Here is a 16,875-nt window from a genome sequence, read left to right on the forward strand (position 1 = left end):
AGGCTCAGTCCCCACTGAGGCCTTAGCTCCGGGTTTTATAGCCCCAGACCTGCCTCTTGACTTCTGGTCAGGTGACTGGGATAGGCCAGGCTTCATACACAATAGCTCCTGGAAGTGCTCCTCCTCTTCTGGGTAGTGGGGTGGCTAATCCACACCACCACGAGGGGTGCAGTGTGGGAGAGGTGGCAGCCATGGAGGAACAAGGCGCAGAGCTCCTCATCTCAGGCAGGTTAATCCTGGGGATGGGTGTGGGTGGGTTTGGGGCTGATGGAGGGTTAAGCCTGGGGATAAGAGGGCAGATTTGAGGGCTGAGGGGGGTAAAGCCTGGAGCTGGGTGTGACAACTTTCTAACTGGTACAAATAAATGTGTGTGCGCTGTTCTTAAAATAGGGGTGACATGAAGTACAGTCTGACATTTATTAAGGACTGTCTCATGTTCACATGCACTGCAGCTCTTGAAGTATTGATTACTTAACCGAATTTGAATTGATTACTTAACCGAATTTGAAAAAATGGCTCTTCTCACCATTTCAGTTGCAGATCCCTGCCCTAAGTCGTACAAAGACTGTTCCCACAAGACACCACTTCATATACAGGTGCAAACAAATGACACCTTAGCAGTGAGTTGTATCAGGTAGCCACCCTCTGATTTGTCATCCCATCACCCTGTACCTTGTAGTTGATTAGATCATCTCTAGCCATCATGCTGTCATGTTAGACCCTTTCCTGAACCTGGGTCTGTATGTGGGAGAAGTGAGTACTAAGGTCTGTCATTAACGATCTGGTGGTACCATGTGACTTCAGTTTATGACTTATGCCCATTACTGTTCTGCACCAGGGCCAGTTAACAATTTGTGTTTTGCACTCTCAGCCCTGTTTTGGGCTAAGTTCTGTCAGCAGAAGCTTAGCTTTGCTTTATGTTAACCATGTTTTGTCCACAGTTATCTAGGCCTCAGACCAGGCCTATGCTGCATGGGCCTGGGGCTTCATCTTATTACCTGTAGGTCCAAGGATATTAGAGAGAGAGATGGGTAGGGTAATACCTTTTATTGGACAAATTTCTGTTGGTGAGAGAAACAAGCTTTGAGTTTACATAAGTTGCTCTCCCTAACAGAAGTGAGTCCAATAAAAGATATAACCTCACCCACCTTATCTCCCTAATATGCATAAAGTGAAATCCTGGACCCATAGATGCTGATGGGAGTTCTGTCATTGACTTTAACCAGACCAGAATTTCTCCTTTGTCAGTACACTTGATCAGAACTTGAATAATGAAGAAACCAAGCTGGTCCAGCAAAGCAGAGAACAGAAATCACAAAATGTCATTTTTACAGCTAAAAACTTTTTTCTTCACAATTGGTGTCAATTTTCTACCCTATAATTTTGTTTCCTTTTAGCATGTCAGTTTTATTCTGTCTTTAAAGAATTAATTCTGCTTTAAATGTAGCTGTCTAAGAGTCCTCTGACTTTCCAAGTTTTAATTTTGGTTAACATCTTGCTACATGCACTTAGGGTCTTAATTCTATTGTGTTTGACAGAATGCCAGTGCGGCTCTGAGAGCTCAAACCAGCAAAGCACTTAAACACAGGCTTACATGGATTGCATTAGGCTTTAAACATGTGCTTAGAGTTCAGTATTGCTTCAGTGCAGGGGCTTTAGAGTGTGAGACTGATCTCCTATTAATAACCCATGATTGAGCTGACCATGTCAAAAAGTCCTCTTTTGTTTTGTCACCAGCTAAATGCATATAGTGCACTGTGCAGGTGTGATAGTAAAGGCAATGCTTGCTGTCTGCTGCAAGGTTTCTCGTTGCTGCAATGAAAATGGTGTGTTGGTCTCATAAAATAACACAGGGAAAACAAGGCTTGAGACAGTCTCATTGATGTCCTGTCAGAGTGTGGTAATAAATGTAGCAGTAAAAGTTAAAAAATGTTGTTTTCAATGAAAATTATGGCCTGAGTGACTATTGTGTGACTCCCCTCTGTGACTGTTCCTGGCTGAGGAAGTAGTCAACGTTTCATTTGCAGGGTAAGTAGCCATACTTACAAAACTGAATGGATGATTGCAACAGAAAAAAAGATACATATTATACTATACCTGTTTGCAGCGCCTTTGTCAAGAATTTAAAAAGGGGAATTTTTAATATGGCAGAGAGCCAGCATGAAGACTTGCAGTTGTTTGCCCAATCCATCAAAGGCCTCAAGAAACAAGTGTGTGTGTGCAAGAAGGAGAGAGAGGGAGACATAATCCATGGTCTGCTATCACTTTATATGGAGATGATATGTTCTGAAGGGCAGGGAAATCAACAATGAGATTTCAGATTACTGAGGAATCTGATACACTTTCTACAGGCTTTTTCACATATGTGACTGGCAGTTGCACAGAACAACCACTGGCAGGGATGTTGTATCTTTTCCTTCTTCTTCTGCCATTTCTCAGCCTCTTTAGCAAAAATGTGCTCATGAGACTTATGTGACACCACTGCACTGTTTTCATGGACAAAGACCCACTTTGTCAGATGCATGTCAGATGAAGTGACTCTTTACCCATGAAAGCTTACGCTCCAAAAATCTGTTAGCCTATAAAGTGCCACAGGACTTTGTGCTGTTTTTGCAGATACAGATGAACGTGGCTACCCTACTGAAACACTGCACTATTGCTAATCCATTCTTCATGGGGTCAGTGCAACCCCCTCCCCCCTTAAAATATATAACATTTATGTAACACCCACTTCTGGATTTCCTAAGCTGAGTGGTAGGTGGTGCTGAGTCAACTGAAGGCAGAGGGGTTTTTATTTTATTTTTTTCAGTTCTTAATGAAACTCAAAGAAGAAAAATATTGTTCCTGAGTGGTAGCTTGGAACTACTTCTATGAAGGGCCAGACTAATTACAAATGTGCAGGTTGCAGTGTCAGTGTTCTTGACAAGTTCAGTACACTCATCCCTCGTTAAACGAATACTTCATTTATGAGTACTCGCTTAAACAAAGAACACACTTGCCTACCTTAGTTCACTCTACCAGTGAGCTTCCCCCGCTCATATGAGCCTTACCCATCTCCCTGCGGCTCCAACCCCCCAGTCTGACCCCCCCACCCCCACCAGCCCTAGCCCACTGCAGCCTGACACCCCACTGCTGCCTGCACTCCCTGTGGCCCCACAGCCCCAAACCACGGCAGCCTGATGACCCTGCTGGCCTCACAGCCCTAAACTGCGTCAGCCAGACCCCCTTACCGGCCCTGCCACCCCTGCTGCCTATACCCCTGGCAGCCCTGCAGCCTGACCCCACGGCCGCCTGTACCCCCTGTGGCCCTGCAGCCTGACACCCCTGCCGGCATCACGGCCAGACCAGGTGGCAGCCTGTACCCCACCCTGGCTGCCTGCATGCCCCATGGCCTGACAATCCTGCTGGTCCTGCAGCCCCCTGTATGTCCCATGGCCCTGCAGCCCAACACCCCTGCTGGCCCCATGGCCAGACCCTGCAGCCACCTGTAACTCCCCTGGTCCCACAGCCAGACCTCTCCCCAACCCCCCGCAGCCAGACCCCCCCCACGGCTGCCTGTACACACCACGCAGCCTGCTGCCCCTGCTGCCTGTATCTCCCGCGGCCTGACCCCCACCACCCCTGTGGCCCCAATCTGCGGCAGTCAGACCCCCCCAACTTACAGGCCTACAGCCAGACGCCCCCTGCCGCCTGACCCCTGCAGCCCAACCCCCTCCCACTGGCCCAAAATCACAGCAGCGTGAACCCCTTTCCAACCTACTGCCAGATTTTAACCTTCCCTCCTGCTCGCAGCCCCAAACTACCCCCAGCCTTTAACCCTCCCCAACCCAAGGTTCACTCACCTTTCAAAACCAGCGCCCTCTGCTGCCGCTCCTTCCTGGAGTTGGGAGCCCAAGGAACTAATCAGAGACTTTTACATGTAATTTAATAGAAATGTAGTGTCCCTCTTATGTGTTTCTGCCTATGAGCAGAAAGTTGGGGACCAATTGTGCTTGTAAAGTGAGGGATGAGTGTATTTGTACTGCTCTCCACAGCACACAGCTACAAAGCTGAGCTGTATAGGGAGGTGTGCAGCCTCTGAGGGCTTAAAAATCAGACCGTAATGGTGTAGTAGCTGAGTAATCTCAATTTTACTTTTGTTTTCCTGGCAGATGTTGGATCATGTGATATTGGGACCTTGGCACTTACAAATAGGAATAACATTTATTTCCTGTTTTTTTTTTCAATTAGCTTTGCACCTTTTGAAACCCTGTTTAAAAACAGAAGTTTAAAGCTTCATCCTTCCCTGCAACAGCACTCTGCAGTCTCCCAACTAATTTGTCTTTTGAGCAGAGTCTGTAACATTGCCATCTATAATGACATCATATTTTTTTTTTAGACATCCTATCCTTTTATGATCACCAGGTCCCAAGGTAAGAGAAATAAGCTGGCTCTGTGCTCTGAGAAGGGGCAGGGCTGGGCTGGAAGCAACCAGCCTCAGCACCATCTGCACCACCCCATGTCTTCTCCTCAGCCAGCTCTCAACTGTGTGGAGCTGGGGTGGCAATTTAGAGGGCCTGGGTCTCTGGCCACTGCCACAGCAGCAACTAGGAGCCCTGGGCCCTCTTGAATCATCAGGCCCTGAGACAATTGCTTCCTTTTCCTCCCCTCATTGGTGGGCCTGACGATCACAGATAACTCCTATGCCTTGAGCAAAGCTTTTTCTGAGTGGTTACCAGTGAATTAGAAGAAACTAGCACAGTTTATAAGTAATTTTTGCAGCAGGAATTACATTGTACTTGGCAACATTTTTTTTGTGTGCCTTATGTAAATAAAGAGAACAACCACAATTGCAGCCCTAAATCCAATTTATTTGGGGTGGATCTTGTGCTGGGTCACTAACTTCCTCAGCCAGGGATGCTGCCTACCTATAGGAAAGCTTCTTGAGTGACAGGAACTGCGGGGAGAGGAGCGTGCAATGGAGGGCGGAACCTTACAGGAAGATGTGGAGGAGGGTGGGTGGGGGGTCTGGTCATCAGCAATTAGAAAGGTGACACCCCAATGTTTAAAACAGGGGTGGGCAATAAGCAGGAGGCGGTTCACCTTAGTTAGCCACCAGCACTTGATTGACCTGCGCCTCCACAGGTATGGCTGCTTGAAGCTCCATTGGTCATGGACTGCTATTCCCAGCCAATGGGAAGCTGTGGGAAGTGGCACAGAGTGGGCCACTTATTGCCCACCCCTTGTATAAAAGGTAGGTTGCTTAATTTTAATGCATAATAAATGGAGCTGGTGAATGTTTTAAGATGATACAAATTTTGAGAGGATCCTTCAGTGATAATAACTTTTCCAAGCAACCGGAAAAAAACCTTTTACAGGGGGTTTCTACTTGCTGTAACTTAACTTCTTATGAGCAGCTGAGCACTTGAGATGAATTTAATCAAAACATGAAGTAAACGAGAGCTTAAAACCTTTCTATGTGGCAAAACCCTTTCTACACTTCTTCCCCTGTTCTTGTGCCAAGTATTGCATGGGTTGTGTGAGTAGCACAAGAAGATGAAACAGTCTTACCAGTCACTTTATAGGAGTCCCAGTTATTTAAAATGAAGTTAAACCCGTGAACCCCAAGTGGGGCATAGGTCATCCACAAGGCTCCTCCACCTGGTTCTATCTTGGGCAATGGCTTCAGTCTGGCCTCATGAATATCTCAGTTCTTGTGCTTCTGTGACTGTAGATCTCCTCCATGTTATTCGGGGTCTTCCTAGGCTGCGTTTCCCCTGAGGATTCCATTTTAGGACATGTTGAACAATGCTGCATGGGGATTTCCTCAAAGTATGTCTCAGCCATCCCCATTTTCTCCTTTTTATTTGGATCCCCACGGGCTCTTGCCCTGTTCATGCCCACAGATGTTCATTCATGACTTTGTCTTGCCATCTTATTTGTAATATGTACCTCAGGCATCTATTCAAAAACATCTGCAGTTTGTGTGTTGAGGACTTTGTGGCGCGCCATGATTCACAGGCATACAGCAGGACGAACTTTACATTTGAATTGAAGATTCTCAGCTTTGTTTCGACAGAGATGTTGTGTGATCTCCATACTGGCCACAGAGTTTGAAATGCTGCTGTGGCTTTGGCAATCCTGGATTTGATGTCTAGGTCAGTACCACCATCTTTATTCACAACACTACCTAGATAAGTAAATTGTTCGACATCTTTGAGGGTCTCTCCCCCTAAAGTGATGTTGTCTTGTTTAATGTGGTTGACCCTCATAGTTCTAGTTTTACATCTACTGATTTTCAGGCCTGACTTTGAGGCAGTGCTATCTAGTGCTGCAACTTTGCTGTCCATATGCTCATGCCGATGTGCCAGGAGAGCAATGTCACCAGCAAAATCTATATCCTCTAACTGATGAGAGAAGGTCCACTGAATACCTCTCTGGTGTCCGCTTGTTGTTTTTAGCGTAATCCAATCCATAACTACAAGGAAAAGGAATGGTGAGAGTAGACATCCCTGTCTCACACCTGTTCGGACAGTGAAAGATTCCGTCAGAGTGCCGTTTTGTGCAACCTGGCAAGTGGAGGGTTCATAATTAGCTTGAATGAGATTAATGATCTTCTGGGGAATGCCATGATACTGCAAGTCTCCACAGTGTATTTCTGTCTACACTATCAAAGGCCTGTTCAAGGTCTATGAAAGTTATATACAGTGGGGAATTCCATTCCAATGACTGTTCTATGATGAGCCTCAAGGTCTTTTTAAAATGAAACTGGGAGAAAATAGGGGAGTGAATGTAGAAGCAGTTGGCCTTGTAATAGACTTGAAATAGAAGAAAAATAGGTGTGTGTGTGTGTGTGTGTGTGTGTGTGTGTAGCGGTTTTTTAATTACAATTAAATCCATCTCAATAAGCAAAGAGTAATGCAAATCTTTTCACAGTAAATTAGCAGCCTTACTTATCTGATAATTGTTGCTTAATTTTGGTTAAAAAACCCCACACCAGAATCAGCACGATTTTTTTAAGAACTTGTTGCAGTAGTTTAGCATTGGAAATGAAAGGAAAGTTTTGTGCGTGTCTCCAAGAGTAATATATCTTCTGAAGGGGGTGCTCAAGATGTTAATTATTTTGCAACTGCTACATTTTTACATGAATTTTACAGCTCTGTTACAAGGCTTGTAAAGCACGCAAGAGGTAAGTGGCTTTAATTTGTTTGGCCAAGGCTATATTCTTATTCTAGTATGTACTTACTGTGCATTTGTTGACCTTGAAAAATCCTATTTCTCCTTGAATGAGTTACTTTTTGACAGAAGTATTTATTTAACATGTTAACTATGGTTGGCTAGAGTATTGTGCTGAGGCTGACGGATTTGCATGAGAGCCTTTGTAGATTTGTCCTTGTATATCTGAAGTATGCATAATTCTATTTGCAACTCGCCAGAAAGATATTGGGTAAACATCTGACCCAAGATAAATTGAGCTATGTCTATTTGGCTGTGATGTCCAAAAGGCCCCTTATGTTAAGGCAAGGCCAGTAGGCACTTTCATAACTAATTGTGTTGGAATTTTGGTTCTCTGTCATGCATATATGCTAAGGAATTTCCCTTGACTAAAGTGGCTTGGAAACAGGTCTGTAGACAAAATATTATGCTACTAGAATTCTTACATTTCTATATTACATGCTTGTAGACTCACTCGCATTAAGATGAGGCCACTGTGTAAGCAGTTTTCAGGAATTCACATGCTCTTTCTTCCACAGATAATTGATCTGACCACACTAATTTCTCCTGCCTCCTTTGCAGGTGGAAGGTGAAAAGCAATTGGCACTTCATGCTAAAGGTCAATGAAATTTAAGCCAAATTACCAGGATGACTGTTTTTCATCTCTTTTTGTTAAGGGTCACTTGCAACTTTTATTACTGTTATCCTCAGTTGGTCAATGGTTATAACAACAGGAACTGTAGAGTGCTGAAATTGTGATACATGGAGGCTGAGAAAAATAAATGCTCACTGTCCCCCTGCTGCCCCAAAATGACTTAATATAAGAGTACATTTAATTAGATATTTGTACCACTAAGTACAGAGGAAACACTTTTGATCGATTAGAGTCAGCTTGCTATAATCCCTGTTATTTAAAAGTTTGCAGTGTAAGCAGGAATTGACACTAAAGTAAAGCAGTGCTAATGATGATATTGCCAGTGCTATAATAAATGAATTAAATATCAAAGATGTGCTGCCATATTCTTTATACTCTGAAACTGTAACATAGATTTAAAACATGCCGTTAGAGCTAAACGAATGTGTTTTCATAATCCTTTCCTTTTTGCTATAACCATACTTAATGCATCTGTCTGACCTCAGTTATGGCAGTTTGACTCAGATATAACTAAACGTTTGTCAAAACTACCAAGGTTTGTCTCCCAAAACTGCTTTTTGGTGACAAAACCGCGAGAGTCTAGATGTTGTACTGCAACTTCTGTTGTGGAAAAATGCCCAGTTTCAATGACCATCGTTTTTCCTTTTGCCCCCCTTTCATTACTGATGGACATATGCACTGCAGACCCCATAAGGTGCTTTCTCACTTTTCTTGCACTCCAGGAAGTTTCTCACAAGCCCCATGTAGTTGGTCTGGTAGATGCTGTGAACCCCACTGCCCTGCAGCCCTTCCCCCTTGAAAGCTCCAGGACCCTCAAATTCTATTTCCTGTTGGCTGGCTCAGTGAGCAGTGATATCATGGCATCTTCCCAAGTGAACATGGCTGGCTATCACTCCAACACTCTCCCTTTTGGACCACCACAGGGCTTTTAGACCTGATGAAGACTGTCAAGAGCTTCAGAAGAATCTCTCAAAACCAGGTGACTGTACAACAAACTAGCAAATTAATTTTAATCTTGATAAATGCAAAGTAATGGATACAGGAAAAATAATTCCAACTATACTTGCAAAAAATTAGCTGGTACTACTCAAGAGATTTTGGAGTCATTGTGGATTCTGAAAACATCCATTCAATGTGCAACAGCAGTCTAAAAAGCAAACAGAATCTTAGGAATCATTAACATAGGATAGAAAATATGATACAAAATGCTTTACTGCCTCTATATAAATCCATGGTACACCCACATCTTGAATACAGTGTAAAGACGTTGTCACCTGAACTTAGATATCTTGGCACTGGAGAAGGTTCAGAAAAGGGCAACAAAATAAATTGGGATTCGGCATGGGAGCCATATGAAGCGAAATCTAAAAAGACTGGGACTTTTCATCTTAGAAAAGAGGAGCCTAAGGCAGGATATGAAAGAGGTCTATAAAATCATGACTGGTGTAGGAAAAAGTGAATAAGGAAAAGTTATTTACTTGTTGCCATAATGCAAGAACTAGGGGTCACCAAATGAAATTAATAGGTAGCAGGTTTAAAACAAACAAAAAGAAGTATTCCTTCACACAAGACACAGTCAACCTGGGGAATTCCTTGCAAAATGCAATCATAGATTTCTGCTGTCCATGTCGCTCAGCGTCATCTGCCTGGGACTCTCTTTACTCTGTCGGTAACTTCAGGATTAACTATGCTGCCATGTATGATGTCCTTTTGACACTTAACAGAGCAACATAGGGGAGAAGTGTGGGATTTATCTTTTCTTGCTGCAAATGCTGGAGTGCACAGCAAAGAATGACAGTTGGAAAAATGAGGCTAGAGAATGCTGGAAACCACTAAGGGCTGGGAAACAAAGCAGTGCCTGATAGGATGTTTTGCCCAGTCCCAAGATGTGACCTACTCTGCTTAGTGTTCCCACAATACCAAGGGACAGATGGTGTTGCTAGGTATTGTAGATCACTTACCCTCAGTGCATTGAACATGCTGTCGATGAGGGAGCTCCCAATGGTGACATGATCAGAGGGAGAAAGTGTGAATGTGCCTTGACAATTTTTCTCGTCAGTTTCTGTATGTTGATGTTACTTTAGAGACAAAATGTTCTAGTGTAGACATACCTTCAGAGTAGACACAAGGTTATGGCTGGTGGGTGCAGTCAACTGTTAGTGGGGGTTGGGGAGGGAAATGGGCAGAGTTGTGAATAATTAGGGGGGCTTGCTTTCTAGACAGGTAAAGGGCATGTTACAACATGGCTCCACATAAAGCTGGCTATGGTATTTGTTGGTGTTCACATGGGCGATTTCACCAGGAAGTGGTTTCTCTTAGTTGTTGTTACTATATGAAAGCTGCCAGTGCACACTGCAAAATGGCAATTAGATGTTCATTGGTTAGCTAAATTCATGCAGGGAAGTTTGACTCAGCATACTTAGAGCTGAAGGAAATGGTAGGAAACAAGCGATTGACCAGACTGAAATAACGTTAAAATGCCTGCATTCTATGGCTAGCTCTGTGCTCTCTGTGCTGTCAGTTTCATCATACGTAAAAATGAGCATAACCTTCCATACAACAAGGTCATGCGTTATCAACATGAATAAATGGGCTTTGAGATTTGTGGCTGGAAGGAAAAATAGCAAGAGTTAATTTAAAGAAGGGGTATCTGTACAGCTCCATTCTCCTCAGACTCAGAGAATGAAGATTAGGGCTGAGAGAAGCTGATCATCAGCTCGCTGGTGGAATGCCTCTGGTGTTATATCACTAAGGGTGTACGTAAGTCAGAATGTTTCCATTGCACAAATTTTGCTTTGTCAGCCATTGTGACCAGGATTAAATGATGCTTTGGCTGATTTTATGTATTTCCCTCACCTTTGTACAGGGTGGGTACACAGTGAAACCCCTCCCCTAACAGAGATTCCCATTGCCCCCACCCGCTTTCAGTGGGCCAGAGAAGACATCACAATCCAACATTTTTTCCTGCATAGAGGAAGCAGGCAGAGAGGCCCCTTGAGGCTTGCACTGCCCGCCCCCCACCATGCACTACTCCCCAAAGCCTCTTGAGGCTTGTATTGCCCCTGTGCCCCTTGAGGCTTGCACTGCATCCCCTGTACTCCCACCCCTACAACTCTGCCTTGCCCTCCTCTGCCCCTTGCTCCACCCCCCTGTGCCCTACCTGCAGCTGCCACAGGCAGCCACCCCTCTCCATCTCTGTCCATGTGGCTTTCAAGTTGGGCTCCTTAGAGTGGTCACAGACCCTTCTCCAGCATGCATGAGCAGCAGTGGGGAGCCGAGGGGAGAGTGTCCCATCCCATCCCTCCTCTCCCCCGAAAAGTGCCCTGGTGCTCCTGGGCTGCAGGGGGAAGGTTTAGCCCCAAACTGCTCCCAGGAAGAGAAGAACGAAGGACAAAAAAAAAAAAAAAGAGAAAGCAACACAACACCCACTCCTCCCTTTCACTGGGGTCTGGGCAGGTTCAGCCTGGAGGAGAAAACACACACACTGCTTTTCATTGACTGCCAACTGTAAGCTCTGCAGCCTGCCTGCGGAAAACCTGCGGATCTGGGGGTGGGGGAAGGGAGACAGGCTGCTGTCCTGGAACCTGCTTCAAAACCTGCTCTTTTCTGACTGGGCATGGAAAGAAAGACAGAAACCTGTGCACTGGGGTCATGGCAGGTGGGCAGGCTGGGGGACTGGGAACATACTTTATCCGAAAGGCAGCAGCTTGAGAGCCGCTGGCCAGACCCATCGAGCCACTGAGCTCTTAGAAAGTGCACAGGTTCCAGAAGCCCTGAGAGAGAGAGCGAGCGAGCGAGCGAGCACTCCTTCCTCCCCAGTCTCCTTCCCTCGCCCCAGCACTGGTGGCAAGTGGAACAAGCTCCTACTTTTCTTGCAGTTTGGCTGAACAGGTTTTCTTCTTTACAGCTTCTTTCCGGGTGGTTTTTCCTGTAGTGTTTGATTTTGCACCCTGTAAAATAATTGTTAAAATAAGTGGCATAGGCTGATTTGGTCACACAATAAAAATACATTGGGTTTTCAAATTAAATTTAGTTGAATATCCCTTATGTTTGTGTCCTGCTTTCAGAGCTTCTGGAGTTCAGTAGTGTGTCAGATTTAATATGGATAATTATTTGACCATTTTCATCAAAACCAACCTGCAAAGACATAGAATGTATCCTTATTGATATTCCAGTGGCCTTATACTGTACAATTATTCAGCTTAACTCAGGAAAAAACATAATGGGCTCTAAAGCCATCATGTTAATTATATCAGATACATAATTCGAGCACATTTTCAATTTCCAGATATTGAATTCAGTCCTTTGTGAAAATGTTACATAATATTGCATCTCAACAAAAACCTACAAAATAGATGAATTTCAAATGATGATAATGGACAGTACTTGATTTAGATGTTGCTCTAAAATTATTTATGACTCATAATAAGCCCTATAGAGAATCGGGAAATGAACCTTTTTTTTTAGTTATTCATTTTTAAACACTGGCAAGCTACAAAACTTGAACAAGAGCGGTTGATGTATTTTTTTCTAAAGTTGTGTGAAATGCTATTTTGTATTTTTTTCAGAAGTATTTTTAACTTGCATCTCAAACAGACCTCTTTGCCCCGCCTCCCAAAAAGGCTCTCCCTCATTTTAGCTTTTGGAGCATACTGTGCTAGCTTGACAAAAAACAATTGTGATGAAAATGATAAAAATCACTGTGTTACCTCTAGAGATGGAGGAGGAGGTAAGATTGTGGCTGGCCCTTGTGGTGGGACAGCACACATTTGGAGAATGGGTGGAGCACCTATACCTTTGGTACTTGCATTATGTTTTCTGCTAGCATCCTAAAAGGTACCAAACTGGGGAGTAGAAGCTGAACCTTAAAACTGGGATAATGGATGAAATTCCTTTTCTTATTGGGACTCCATAGAGTGTGACATCACTGCACTATCCCACTGTATGCTTTTGCTTTAATGGCACAGTTTGATCTAAACAATCTGATTTTTCTCTATTGGCAGTGGCTACAAATCTCACTGATGCTCGCCAATCTTGTTTAATTTATGGCTTTCCAAGCATGAATCTGTTTCAGAAAGTGTACTCTGCATTCATTAAGAGACACCTTCTTCCTCTAAAATTAGCTTGAGCATGACTTGACACTAAGATGTATATAAAACCTATTGTTTGATTAGAATTTTTTTCCTCTCTGTTCCTTTTATTTTCATGTGCTCCCTCTCCTGCAAAAGCCCTTTCTCCATTTGCGTGGAACTTTACAGAATGCTCAGGTGACTTTGAAATTGCTCAATGAGAGTCCCAGACTGCGGCCCTTCTTGAGTGAAGGCTCACATGTTAGAGTTATGGTGCCTGGAACTCAAATTCTTTAATAGCAGAGTGAAAAAACCTGAGCATCCCTCAGAACAGCAGAAGTTGTAGCGCATCTCTGCACTTCTAAGGAGCCTAAGAAGTGCTTAATTTGTGCTTCGACACCTCTAGGCTTGGCAGTTTGTAGCCCTTGGATCTCTGAGCTTGGTGCATCTGTTGTACATGGGGAAAAAAATTGCTTGAGCCCAGCACCTCTTTAATTATAAATTAAGCACTGAGCCTAAGGGAGTTAAAGATTCGTCTCACCTCGAATTTAAGGTGAGATGAATTCTCTGAGCTGCTGCTGAAATTCCCAGTGATGATCATGTATGAATGGCAAGTAAGTAAATTGGTAAAACCTCTATGTTGTCCCCTCTTTTAAAAACAAACAAACAAAAACCCTGTGTATATTGTAAGAGTATTGAAAGCCCAGCATTGATGGCTAGGCTCATGGTGTAGATGACGCATGCTCTTTAGGTGGTTGGGATATTGGGTCTGAGGGTATGTTTACACAGCAACTGGGAGGTGTAATTCACAATATGAGTAGACATATGCACTAGGGTTACCATATAAAGAAGAGGACACCCCGAGAAGGTGTGTATCTGTATCAGTATCTAACAACTCATGTTGTATTAGTGTGTGTGTGTGTGTGTTTGTGTGTGAATAACACATTAACAAAATGTGAGCTGGTAGATACTGATACAGATACACGCCCCCTCAGGAGCATCCTCTTCTTTATATGGTAACCCTAGTGCATATGTCTACTCATATTGTGAATTACACCTTCCAGTTGAAAAGCTAAATAACTCTGCTAAATGTAGAACCTACTGTTAGCAGCCTGGTCACTACGACACAAAACAGCAGCTTGAAGAGGTCAGTTTGGATTGCATTTGGGTGGCTAGTCACAACCACGCTACTCCTTTTAGGTCCTAACTTCACCAGAGCTAGTGTATGTAAGCCTCTGTCTACACTAGAGAGTTTTGATGGCAAAACCCCTGGAGCATCCACATTCCCAGGATGTTCTGCTGACAATAAACTGACAGCATGTAACACTTTTGTTGACAGCATTCTGCTGCTCCCCCATGAGGCAGGATGCCTCTGACAGATCTGTCAACAGAAAGCCAGTCTGGACGTTCCAGGGGAGTTTTGTGTCGACAATTGGCTTCCAGGACACCAGGCATCCCTGTCTGCTGTGCTTCTGGTTGGCAGTTTTGTCAAGAGAGTAGCCGGGCAGTCCAGCCACTCTCTGTCAACAGAACAGATCACTCTTTCAGTCTGCTTTGCAGTCTGGCTGCAATCTATTGCCAGATATCTTCTGACAATAACTTCTCGTGACAGATCACTCTAGTGTAGGAATCACCTGTGTCTAGCTGTGAATTGCATGTTCTCGGTGCTGCATAGACATATCCTGTGTGTTGGTATCATAGTACTTAGAGTCTGAGCACCTGCGCCCTGAGGTGCCAGGCAGTTTGTGATGCTGATAATGGTTTCCTCACATCTTGTGAGTGGGACGGTAGCTACCATTCACTTCCCCAACTAGCTCCCATATTCCTCAGGAGACAGCTCTCTACTCTGCTACCACCTCCCATATCTCCTTTTTTTGAAAAGTAATCATACAGAAGAATATTTACCAGCTGACTCCAGGAGCCCTTAGAGGGACCAGAAATGGGTAGCAATGATCTTGATCATATCCACATTTCTCGATGTGGAAAACAGGCAGGATACATGCAGTTGAGGCTAGGAACAGAGTAGGCTTCTGTATAATCCTATGCAGAAGGTCACTTACATGCTTTGCTAAGAAGTTTATAATTAAATTCTTGTGAACTTATAGTGTTCTTGGCAATGGAAAAGAATATTTTTAAACCAGATTTTACTATGACTTCTGATTTACATTATTTTAACTGAGAAACAAATAAGGGCCATGGCATTTTATTCAAATTTATTTTGCATAATCAATCTTGAAAGGTAGGTAAGGAAATATAATTTAGCTCTTGCAAGTAACAACTGCATGAAATACTGATCTTGAGACAGAAATTACTGCAGTGTTAAAATAGTAACTTTACAGCTCTATCTCAGCGTCAGTGATTTTATTCCCCTTATGCTTTATTAAATACTATAGAACTTTTTCCATAATTTTTACTTTAGGGTTTTTTACATATCTTTTGGAATGTTATGGAAAATTATAACCTTATTATGGAATTCCATAGGAAGGAAAATTATGAGTCACCTAATTTCAACAGTGATTTCCTTTGCACAATCATTTTAATACTGTTAGACAACGTTAAACTATTTTGCATTAGTAAAATTTTCTATATTTACATTTTTATTATTTGTTTGGTATTTTTGCATCTTCAAGATCATATGTCAGGAAATCTGAGTCAAAAGACTTCTATTTGAAATTCAGGATCCGTTATTGGAGAGATTGAAACTCTCTTAAATCCCTGCCTCTTTTCTGAGATCCATATCTCATATATATATATTCCGTACATTATTTTTATACACAGACTTCCATTATTTTTGAAAAATACCCTCTCCAGAAAGCCCCATCCCTGAGCTGGATTTGGGAATAGGCTGTAGACTTTAAGAGGCTTTTCAAATGAGTAGGTTGCATTGCCACTATAACTGCATTGTACTTAAAATTCCACCTGAAGTTCAAGTTTTTTTCTAATGTGTTCCATTTCTGTCATAAAAAGACTGCTGTGCTGTTGAACATCCAGTGTGTTTCATCTTCACAGGTGGCTAAGGCAAGTAAAGTGATGCTTACACAAGATATGTAGTATGTAAAGTGCTTCATGATGCTTTTAGGAGAAAAAAAACCTTCGTTTTATAGAAATATTTGGCTAAAATCCTGCTCACTAGACAAGCACAGGAGAATTTGGCTCAATGTCCAAGCTTGAAGTTCTGGACTTAGATATACCTAGAATAAATACATAAGAGTTTCTGAAATATTATTGGCAAAGATCTTAGCTAGAACGTATGGGCAGCAGCACCTAAATGACACCGCAAATTTATTCTTACCTCACTGAAATACCTACGCACTGATCTTTTGTATGAATGTGAAAGGATATTTTATATAAATCTGTTATCTAGAGGGTTTTGTTTTCTCAAATACTTGCATACAAAAGATAGAAGTTTTTAGCATTTAAAATGTAACTAATCTCAGTGTAATGCTACAAGGATGTTAAATGTTTAAGTACTACTATATCATATTTTACTAGTTATCTTTTTATTTTAATCTTGTATGAAAAATGAATGCAGTAATTTCAGTTCAGTGAACTTTATATAGCAAATGAACATCTGAGATTAAAGTAAATGGCTAATCACTCAGGACCTGAAATTGTCCATGGGTAAGGATAATTTCTTGCATGGGCAGAAGCCAGCATTAGAGATAATCTTTACTGTGGTGACAGGCATTAATGGGTATGTTATTGCTGAATGATATAATTCTGTTACTGTCTTGTACTACAAATTAATTTAGCAACAAGCCTTGGCTGGGGGAAAAATGACTTGCACCAACCTGGCCCTGAAGGAGATCTGATGGAAACATTTTTAAGATTGTATGAGGACAGCCTAGCAGATACGCATCATGACTTTCTTTTCTTTGGTACAAGCCAATATCCATTCTGAGAGAGAAGTTAGTAGATGGCTTAATCAAACTGGTCTTGACCTAGCTTTTGAATGTA

This window comes from Carettochelys insculpta, chromosome 8, assembly GCF_033958435.1.
Source record: "Carettochelys insculpta isolate YL-2023 chromosome 8, ASM3395843v1, whole genome shotgun sequence".
Taxonomy (NCBI): Eukaryota; Metazoa; Chordata; order Testudines; family Carettochelyidae; genus Carettochelys; species Carettochelys insculpta.